The sequence below is a fragment of the Humulus lupulus genome, chromosome 9 (assembly GCF_963169125.1).
Source record: "Humulus lupulus chromosome 9, drHumLupu1.1, whole genome shotgun sequence".
Lineage (NCBI taxonomy): Eukaryota > Viridiplantae > Streptophyta > Magnoliopsida > Rosales > Cannabaceae > Humulus > Humulus lupulus.
This window is the reverse complement of record NC_084801.1, coordinates 135,717,186-135,727,976: the sequence shown is the minus strand read 5'-3', so window position 1 is coordinate 135,727,976 and position 10,791 is coordinate 135,717,186. Positions and strand designations below refer to the sequence as shown.

The window sequence follows — 10,791 nt, the reverse complement described above, 5'->3', positions numbered from 1 at the left end:
TGGAGTTTCAGTTTGGTTTATGAGTTAGAAAGTTGAGAATTGGATGGATGTTTTGGCTAAGGTTACTTGGGTTGTGATGCCTAGGACATGTGTAGATGATATTTGGGTTCATTTGGGGATTTAAATGGTGTTTGGAAGCTTTTGAATCAAGTTGGAAAAGGAGGATTCGAAGGAGGAAGAACCAGAGCCATTTCTGCCTGGTCCTAGCGCTATAGCGCCAAAAGGGTAGCACTACAGTGCTAGCCATGGCAAAATGCCCCTGGTTCACCACAACATTTTTGACCAAATATTACGGTCAAATATTACAGAATTTGAAAAACGTTATTAATGCTATGGGTAAATAATAAGAAATACATATAAAATTTTGGAGACAAATGGCGGCAACTGAAATAATGGGCGCCAAAAATAAAATACACGCGTCTTTTTTTAGTTTTTTATCTAACCTCTAACCTTTCTCATTCCATCTCTCTCACTTCTCAACTCTATTCTCAGTCTCTCACTTCTCAACTCTCTATCTCCTTCACATCTAACCTCTCGGATCTCTCTCCAAGTCTTACTATTTCTCATGTAGGTGGCTGGCGCAAGAGGTTGGACAGCGACGGAAACAGGGCTCAACGGTGCGTGGGCTCGACGATATTTCTCTCTCTCCCTGCTTTTGACGGTTATGCTCTTATTTTGCCTCAAATTTCACCATTTACCTCTGTTTTTTTGCCTCAAATTTCGGCTACAATTCTTTCTTCTAAGGGAAATTTTGGACCTTATTTGCTTTTATGTGCTCTATTTTTTTAGTTTTGTTTTTTATTTGTGAGATACCAAAAATTTTGATTTGGGGATACTGAAACCCTTAAGTAGTGTTATAGCTCCATTAATCATATGGGTTTTGTGATTTGGGGAACTGAAACTAATAAAGACTCCCAGTTTAGTTTCTTCTTTTTTCTATTTTTGTTTCTTTCCACTCACAGGTTCTCGTTGGAATTTATGTTTTAATTAAAGGCATTTCTTAATTTCCTTTTAGTTGGTTTTTGTAGAATTCTGAAATACTAGATGAATTGAGGCAATTGGCAAGGGCTTCGAACTATGGGTAATATCTTTTTCTTTTCTATTATTTAAGATCAATGCAAAAAATTACTATGTTATTAATATAGCTATTTGGTTTCGATCCCATTTGCTCAATACACTTACAGTTTTTTCGACTAAGCAAGAGAAATCAGTGATTTTAAGAGAATAATCGTTGCTTTTGCAGGTAAATCTCAGATGTTCTATTTTTGAGCCAAAAGAAGTGGTAGTATTAAATCCACAACTTTAGGAGGCTAAGAATTTTGGTCAAATCTAAATCTTTTGTGTTTTTGTTTTTCTTTTTAAGGAGCTCTTGTTTGCAAAATGTGTATCTTCATAGGAGTACAACTATTCAAAGAAAATTGCTCTGTTTTCCAGCTCTGGTATGTTCAAACGTTGATTATCAAATGGTTGCAGTCACATATATGCACCATCATAGCCAAGACGACACATAAACACTAATGTGAGACATATATATGTATGATATAACACTGAAGGTACTAAATCAACACAAATAATATTGAATCTTTATATCTTTATTTTGTGTTTTCTTTTCTTTTGGTACCATATACACATGCTTTTCTAATATGAAGCACGTATATATATATATATTTATATATGTTATTTTGTAGATTTTAATTGTTAGTTTTGGGCTTATAATATTAAGTTTTATTTTTGTAGGTTTGTGAAATATAGGAACTAGCAAAACATAATTAAATCTAAGAATACTTACTCATGTGCCTAAATAGCATAACCAAGCAAAGTTTAGATGAGTCGTTGGCTCCCTAAAATATTCATTTTTTGTAACTCTGTTCATTTTATTTATTTCTCTTTTTTTGTTATATATATACACACACTCTAGTATTTATTGGGTTCTCTATTTTTTTGAAATGTAAACCAGGTGTTTGTGAGAATGCCTCACTGAAACCATTAAATAATCTGAAGATTAATTTTCACATTCTTCAGGTATTTCTTTGCTGTTAATATATATTTAGTACTCCACTGTTTCTTTCTTTCTTTCTATTATTTGATTATGAATTATTATTCTTGGGATGCAAAAGGGTGAAATAAAAAGATCACTTAATTACTTTGTACTATGTTTTTAGGTCGAATATTGGTGATATATATATGATTGTTTTATATATTTTAGTCATTTAATGTTGTAATATCAAAGAAAAGCCATTATTAATAATCCTTAAATAACATTAAGGCACATGTAGTACATGCTTCTTGTTCTCTGTAGCTACTAGTTGGCTTTGATAAAGTTTGTGAGTAGCAAGTACAAACTAGAATTTGAACACTAAACTCTGAATGTGAACTAGTTGTAGTTTTAACAGATCTTTATGCTACTTAAATTCTTCCATGTACAGTTTTGAGATATTGTTGCAAGCTTAAATGGGATTCTGTTAGTTATGTTGCCCTAAATATTTCGCTATATGCATATACCGGCTTTGTATTCTGTTATAGACTATTAACTGTATTGAATAAGGCTTCTTGAGTTTAATATTATTAATGAACCAATAAGCTTTCCATGATTCTATTGTTTAGCCATAGCTTTGTCTTTCTATATATAAGAGAGGACTAAATCTCTACAAGAAAAACAAATTATTCAACATTGCTTGGTTCTTTAATACACTTCACAACAACTTTGATAATCATGATTTTCCATATAAATGAATTTCTAAGCTTTGCCTTGTGAATGAGCTAGATGACAGCTTGCTTCTTGGACTATGCTAATTAATTCTACGTATTATTTATTATGCCAAATCATATTTAATTTCTCTTTTAAAATAAATTATTTTTCATGTATTAAATCTGATTTTAGTTTTGATACAGTAATCATCTACACATCCTATTTTCCATTATTTGGTCCTCCTTTTGATGTATTGATTATTCCAGTAAGTTTTATTGATTATAGGTTGGCTTGTCTTGATGTTCGTTCTCTTAGCTTTGTGCATTGAAATGGTGAGTATTTTGGCGGTCCTCGTTGTATTGTTGTTGGTCTAATACTCATAATACTAACTAATTTGAGTTATTAGGCTTAGTGTATCAATTAGCATGATGTTGTGTTTCAAAATATGTTTTCTTTAATCTTTTTATGGCAAGGGGGACTAAGAAGTTTCAAGAAATCTTTTTGTTGTTGGTCTAATATATATGCTCATGCTTGCTGATTTTTGTTGATTTTGATGTTTGAGGTTATTTTTTATTTAAGATATATATTGGTTTCTTTAACTTTTATTGTGCTTGAATGCATTTTTATAATGCAATGTTATGATCTGAAATTCTAACTTCTCTCTTCTCACTTAATAAAAAAAAACTTCTATCTTCTATCTTCTATCTTCTCTCTTACTCTGTTAATTCTTGTTATTCAGAGGCACACAAAAGAACAACTTTGAGGGCATTCTTCTACTATCTTACCTAAACTTGTTTGAAGGTGGTTCTTGAAAATATCGCACGGGCCTTGAACAGTGGAGCTTTATTGTTCAATAATCTAGAATGATAAAAGTAAGGGTTTTGAAAAATTTACTTTTCTTTTTTATCTATCATGTGATTTTTTATCTTCAGTTATAGGAAGTATTTTTTTGCTTTAATCTTTAGTTATGGGTATGCCATTTGATTCCAAAAGCCCCAATTGAGCGATGGATTAGGTGTTATTTTCCTTTTAGTTTTTAGTTTTCTTTAGATGTTTTCTTACATTTTGAGTAATGGGTTGCTTTATATTGCTCATTTATATGAAATGAATTAAGATAGGTCTGGTTATTGCAAGAGAAGAAGGCCTACGCTTGTTTCTCTTCTCCTTTCTCTTCTCTCTTACATCCTAGTATTGGCTATCTCATGGTCATACCTTGTTACACGTTTAGTCTATCTCTCTCTCTCTATATATATACATATATATAGTCTTCTTTTTTTTTTTGTTTGGTTTGTTCTTGACGATGCTTTTATGGGATTTTCCTTATTTTGCAGATTCCCCCCCATGATGTAAGTGAAGAACTGTCTTCTGATTTGAATGCAAAAGTTCTTCCAATTTCTCTTGACCCTAATAGTATTTACCTTCCCTTCTCTTCTTAATATTCATATTTTTCCTTTTTCGGTCAAACAGTAACTCTTTCGTTACTGTTTTGCGTTTCATTTTTTTAGTTCTCTAACTCTTGCTTTTATTGATAATTTAAAATTGATACGAATAGGAATGCCAATTCGGTGGGCTATTATCTGTCGTTGACATTTAGAGCTTACTTGTTATTAGTGCAGACTAAGATCTCCGTTTTTGCAACTCTACCAATCTTTGCTTGCCATCCTCCATATTGGTGATGTTTGAAGAAAAATTATTATTATGTATTTAATTTGGGACTTAGTTTCTTTCATATTGCATTGTTTTCTTGTCCATTTTCTCTCTAAGTTTGAATCAATTCCTACTTTTATAATATCTTGATGCCTAATTAGTTGTGTGAAAGAATGTATTTTTATAAAGTATTGATTTTGGTTATATAGTTTAGGTGCTTGGTTAAATGTTTCAATGAAAGATATATGAAATATACTTGTCATCATCTGAGTTGCTTTTAATTTTCATATGCCAGCTTCTTTTTCCAACTATATATGCATATATATCTCTGTTGCTTCAACATGAACTCAGGTAGTAAATAAAAACTCTAGAGTATATATTTTCTTCCTTGTCATAACTTTGGCAATCACTTAGTTTATATCCTCAAAAGAAAGTCTTTATTAGTACAAACATCATGTCCATTTTTAAGTGGTTTCTTTTTCTCTAGAGTTAATTATGAGAAATTCATAAACATTTTTTAGTAAATGAAAATCGTATTGTTTTGCTTTACTAACTCTGTTAGATCATTCCTTTTATTCTGTTAACTTTCAATTTTATACATATTTGTAAAATTTGGGCTCCTTAATCTATTTCTAAAATTTAAAATGTATTTGAATGAATTAGTTTAGTGATGGTGCTAGTTCTCTCAATATCCTATCTTTCTGTATCAAGTTTGAAATTCATGTCTAGATCATTTCACCGGTAGTCCTGTGCATATTTTTCTTGAAAATAACTCTTGGAGTTGAAAATAGCAATCTCTGTAATCTGTGACACGAACTGACCATATATCAGTGATTGTGCTCTATACTAATGATTTATATATTTTTTTTTTCTATTAAGTGGTGTCATAACCTAAGGTATCAAGTCTTATGCAATAAGCCTTATTTTGATTTTTTCTCTCTTATGATATACTTAGTTTATGCCATTTAATAAAAGGGAAATTTGCGGCATAAATACCCATTTTGTTCATTTTGTTGCTAATAAGTACCCAATTTTTAAAAATTGTTGCATTAATACTCAAAATTCCACTTTTTAGACTCTGCCGTTGGTACCCACTTAACAGAGTTACTATTAAGGACACGTGTACTGTCCTGATAATTCTTCTTTTTTTTCACCTAATTAATTAAGAAAATACATAAAACTAATTAAAATAAAAATTAGTACTCTAAAGTCTTACAGACAGATGACATCTGATAGTAAGTACTCTAAAGTTTCCTCTTGGACTTTTTATCGGGCTAAAAATAAAGCTAGACACATTATTGATGGTACTTATTGTATTTTCTTAATTAATTAGGTGAAAAAAAAGAAGAATTATCAGGACAGTACACGTGTCCTTAATAGTAACTCTGTTAAGTGGGTACCAACGGCAGAGTCTAAAAAGTGGAATTTTGAGTATTAATGCAGCAATTTTTAAAAATTGGGTACTTATTAGCAACAAAATGAACAAAATGGGTATTTATGCCACAATTTTTAAAAATTGGGTACTTATTAGCAACAAAATGAACAAAATGGGTATTTATGCCGCAATTTTTAAAAATTGGGTACTTATTAGCAACAAAATGAACAAAATGGATATTTATGCCGCAAATTTCCCTTAATAAAATGAGTTGTACTTGGAATTAAGATGATTTATGATGTAGTCAAATGGTTCGTATTTTGCTCTCCGCCTTTAGGAAAGCTCAAAAAGATCCTTCCACCTATTAAGTTTTTGTAAGTTTGTCCTAACTCTATTCTAATTGAATATGTTCTTTTATATATAAATATATATATAATTTTTCTATATTTTTCTTTCATTATTTGTTTGTTTTACCTATTTCATTCAATATTTGAAGCTCAAACCATATATGTTTGCCATGATTCTTGAAGCTGCATTTTACTTTTTATGTGATAGTAAAGTAATATTGTTCTTGTGTATGCTTAATGCCTATATGACAAAATTATATTTTATTATATACTATCATATAGACATAAACTGATATTATTTTCTTTACTTTATGCGTTGTCTACTAAAGTGATGTGTAGTTATTTGGTTGTATTATATTTATTGCCTAAAATAATCACAAATAATTGTCTGAGGGAAAACTACATAGGAATTTACTTTAAAATTGCATCAAGTTACTAGATATTTCCAAAGATATCTAATGCATTATGGATTTGTTTAAATATTTATTCCTTCTAGCTTTTTTATAGAGTTTATATGAATGCACACTCATATGGTACAATCGACAGTAGTAATGTGCAACTATAACCTTGGCCAGTTGAAAAATAAACTTCCAAATGAGTATTTTAGATATCCATGAAACATAAGTAAGCATTTAAAGGAAGAAAGGCAGCAATGGCCATATCAGACTGCTTATTTTTTTCATAGCTTGTAAATTCTAAAAGAAGATAATACTTCAATTTTGTTAGTTTTCTGTATCTCTGAGTATAGGAACTTTTGTATAGTTGGTTGTGAAATATGATGCATGTTTTTCAATGTCTTAACATACCTACCCTTATCCTTATGTTACTTTTGGTGTTTCTCAAGAAATTTCATTGACATTCTAAAAGCAACTTTCAACTTTCATATTTATTATCTTCTTCTTTATAATGTAATGTTATGATCTGAGAGTCTTCATATGATATTTTAAATATAGTATTTTCTTCTTATTAAGTAGAAGCGAGCAACTAAAACTTCCATTATTGATTAAGGATAAATCATGTTTAAGCCATGTTATGACAGTAGTGAAAGAAATGAAATGAGAATTTAAATTTGTTATTCTATTTTATTACTTTTTTGTTTTTGCCTGAAATACTCAATTAATCACTGCCTTTTGGCCCAACTATTTATCTCAAATTGCTCAACATGGTACGTATTTATCTCAATTTTTTTATAAGTTGGTCAAATTGTTTGATATAGGAGAGCAAGAAAAAATTTAGACAGTAACAAATGATAAAGTTTGATATTGTTTAGAGAATGAAAAAGAGATATCTGAAATTTTGAGAAGTAATTGTTATATATATATACATTCACATTTCTTAAAAGTCTTCTCTGTGGAGCCTATTTTTTCTTAAGTTTTGTTATTCCTGTTTCTGCTATAATGTTGTTCTATTTGTTGTCAGCTTTATTCTCTCTTATGTTTTATAGGGGTGTTGTTATGGGAAGTTTATGGTCTGTTACTTATGTATATATATATATATATATTTGTAGTTTTCACCTTGTTTCTCTTGGCCCTAATGATATGAAATTAGGAATAGATTTGTGACAAAGACTGTTGCATTTAATCAAGTATGACTTAATATTTTTTTCTAAACAAGACTATTGATTCTGCAAAAGAAAAAAAATCATTGTTGAAAACCAAGCCCTTCCCTTTTGTAGGGACAATGCTGTTGTGCTGGTTCAAGAACTTATGTCCATGAGTGTGTGTATGACGAGTTTGTTGAAAAAGCAAAGGCACGTGCAATGAAAGGTGTTGTTGGCGATCCATTCAAGGCATGCATTGAACAAGGCCCACAGGTAAATCAGTAGCCGTTTTGTTTTATAGCAATCTTTATGAGATTATCTAGTTTTTCACTAGCTTTTAGCTCTATGTTACTACTCATTTGAACACTATAGGAAGCCTATGTTGCATTTTGATTTTTGGATTAACTTTCTTTCTTTTAGTTTACTATTAACTCTAAGTTTAAGCATTAATTATTTAAACTCTTGTGTAGCTAAACAAATCAACCTCACAACAAAGACAAGTGCACAATGGAATAGATGATGAATTGGAGGGTGGAGCAAGCTTCATGGTTTACTTTTTGTGTATATTGTTATGTTTCTGATTTTTACTTTTGAAGCAAAAGATGTGCAAGACTATAGAATTTTATTATGTACGCTTTCAAAACTCAAGTTAGAACTAAGAACTTTTAAAGTGGACAGTGTCATGGTTTGAAGTATTTCGTCTTCAAATGTAAAAATACTTATGGTTTATCATATATATTGAATATTTTAAATTTTTTGATCTATTTAATATTACACTTGTTATTTTTTAATCAAAATACAAGAATAAAAACTTTTTACATCAATTAAAAATGTATACTACAAAATGACAAAATGTTATTACTGGAAGAATTTACAATAATTATGGTTGTTTTGTATCATATATTATAATTGGGACAAAAAGTTATAATTTATATAATATAATGAACTAAAAATGTTATAAAATGGTCAAATATAACAATTTTCATAACAGTTGGAAAGTGTTATGCATAAAGTATAAGATTAAAGTCTAAATTTATAACCAAATACTCTAACTAAATGTTATTATTTGAATACTATAGCAACTAAAAATATGTTATTGAATTGTTTAAGATAACATCGAACATAACATTCGAATACTGTTATAGAAAATACAGGACTTTTAATAACAGGGGCTATGTTAGCGTTTTCAGAAGCGTTATCAATACTCCCGGTTAGCAGTTTTTAAGTGTTATGAATACTGTTTTTTCTTGTAGTGGTTGTAGCACACTGGGGCGCTAGGGGGGTAGCGCTACAGCGCTACCCTGTTTTCTCATATGCATATTTTGGGTGTTTTTAAGGGTTTTTGGCTCGGGGTTTCAATTCCCAAGGCTCGGGATCGAATCTACTCACCGTTTGGGTACAATTTGGGTCCTGGGAGTGAGGTTTAGGTCAAGACCCTATTATTGTTGATTTCATTAAGTGGAGGTTGTATTTGATTATGACTAGGTGACTGCTAAGAGATTAAAGGATCGATTGTTCTCAAGGGTCGTTCAATTGTTATTTCTTGCTCGAACCAGAGGTAAGAAAACTGCACCCAGTATGTGATGCATGTGATGCATGAGAAATATGTGATTAGGGCATGCCATGAATGTTGAATATGAGATTGATCAGAGTTTGAGTCTATGTGTTTGTGCATGATCATAATTATGCTAGAGATTTTTAAGTAAGCATTTTGAATTCCCTACATTTGGATATTTGACATATGATATATGCCTGGTAGCATTGCTTACTTGTGTGTGGCACTGACTAACTAGTCAGAATTGGCAATGGTGTCAGTATTAATTGTGAAGCTATGACTCACTTGTCAAGTTCGACAGTAGTACTGAGCATTGGTCACCTAGTATTGACTAATAAGTCAAGGACGGTCTTACCGTGTTTAACGCAGGCTGAGAACCCCAGTGACTGTTTAGTCACATCGTTATAGGTGTTGAGCCTGAAGTGACTTACCTAGTAGTCACTCATTTGATTAGAGCCAGGGCCAAAGAGCCCCAATGACTGTTAGTCACATGGCTATGGGTGCTGAGCCCTGTAGTGACTTGTTCGTCTGTCACTCATCTAATTAGAGCCATTGCCAGAACGCCTAGGTGACTGTTTCGTCTCATGGCTGTGGGTACTGAGCCCTGTAGTGACTTGCTTGTCATTCACTCATCCATTCAGAGCTATAAGCTCTGTATGATCATAAGAATCATCATTCACATGGCTGTGGGTGTTGAGCCTCGTGGTGACTTGCATGCCAGTCACTCATTATGGTTAACGAAACCACCAGTGTTAAATCACTCATCTCATTAGGATTGACTTGATAGTCATCCAACTAGGAGGGCAAGATTTCTTATCCTAGATTCCCCAGCATTGTTTGAACTCATTTCCTTGCTTGAATTGGCTATAAATTGCTAGGCATGCTAGTTATGATTTTGAGACATGATATTACTTTTCATAAGCATATTGAGTTTTCTTGTTGGGCTTCGGCTCACGAGTGCTATGTGGTGAAGGTAAAGGCAAAAGAAAGCTGGACCATCCTTGAGTTCGAGAGCTTAGGTGACGATGTGGACATATGTGGCTGCTCGTCCACCACGACCGATGGTTGAAAGAGGAACTAGGGTTAAACCCTATTTTGCCGCTTAGATCGGATGGTTGTATATATTTTCTTGTAATGAACCTTTAAATTATATTTTTGGGATCCCAATGTATACAATAAACGTTTTAGTGAAACGTTATATCTTATCCAAAAAAATTAATCCTAAACTGCTAATCGTACTTAGTTACATGATTATGGCCAAATGACTCTGTTAGCGAGTTTAGCACTGTTCAAAATGCACACCATAACGGTCCCTCGAGTTTAGGGCGTTACAATTTTCACAGAAGTTTTGAGTGTTAGAATTGAGTGTCCCCTTTAGAAGTGAACAACCTCAATATTTATAGAGTGGGTTTAGATATTCTTTCCCATATTCTTAGGAAAGTTACAACAATATACATTTTAAATTTGAAATATATTGAATCCCTTAAGAATCAAGCTTACTTAACTAATATACAAACAACTCCATAAATGTAGGCCTAAGCTACTCAAACGTAACTGTTTGATATCTTTTGAAGATACGCTTTCGAGCATACACCATAGTCTTCGAGTTGACATTTAAAATGTTGTCCGAGTTGTTGG

At 31.6% G+C, this 10,791-nt stretch overlaps 1 long non-coding RNA gene across 3 annotated transcripts; it reads left to right on the top strand.

The window, feature by feature from the left end:
* Nucleotides 1-384: 384 nt before the first annotated feature.
* LOC133801946 (uncharacterized) lies at nucleotides 385-8,286 on the top strand. Of its 3 annotated transcripts, none has more exons than XR_009877073.1 (6): nucleotides 385-1,081; nucleotides 1,958-2,022; nucleotides 3,431-3,561; nucleotides 4,021-4,099; nucleotides 7,734-7,871; nucleotides 8,069-8,286. It is a non-coding gene; the product is annotated as an uncharacterized LOC133801946 (long non-coding RNA). The 3 variants fall into 3 exon arrangements; XR_009877072.1 differs by having other exon boundaries at nucleotides 1,364-2,022; XR_009877071.1 differs by lacking the exon at nucleotides 385-1,081 and having other exon boundaries at nucleotides 1,180-2,022.
* Nucleotides 8,287-10,791: the final 2,505 nt, after the last annotated feature.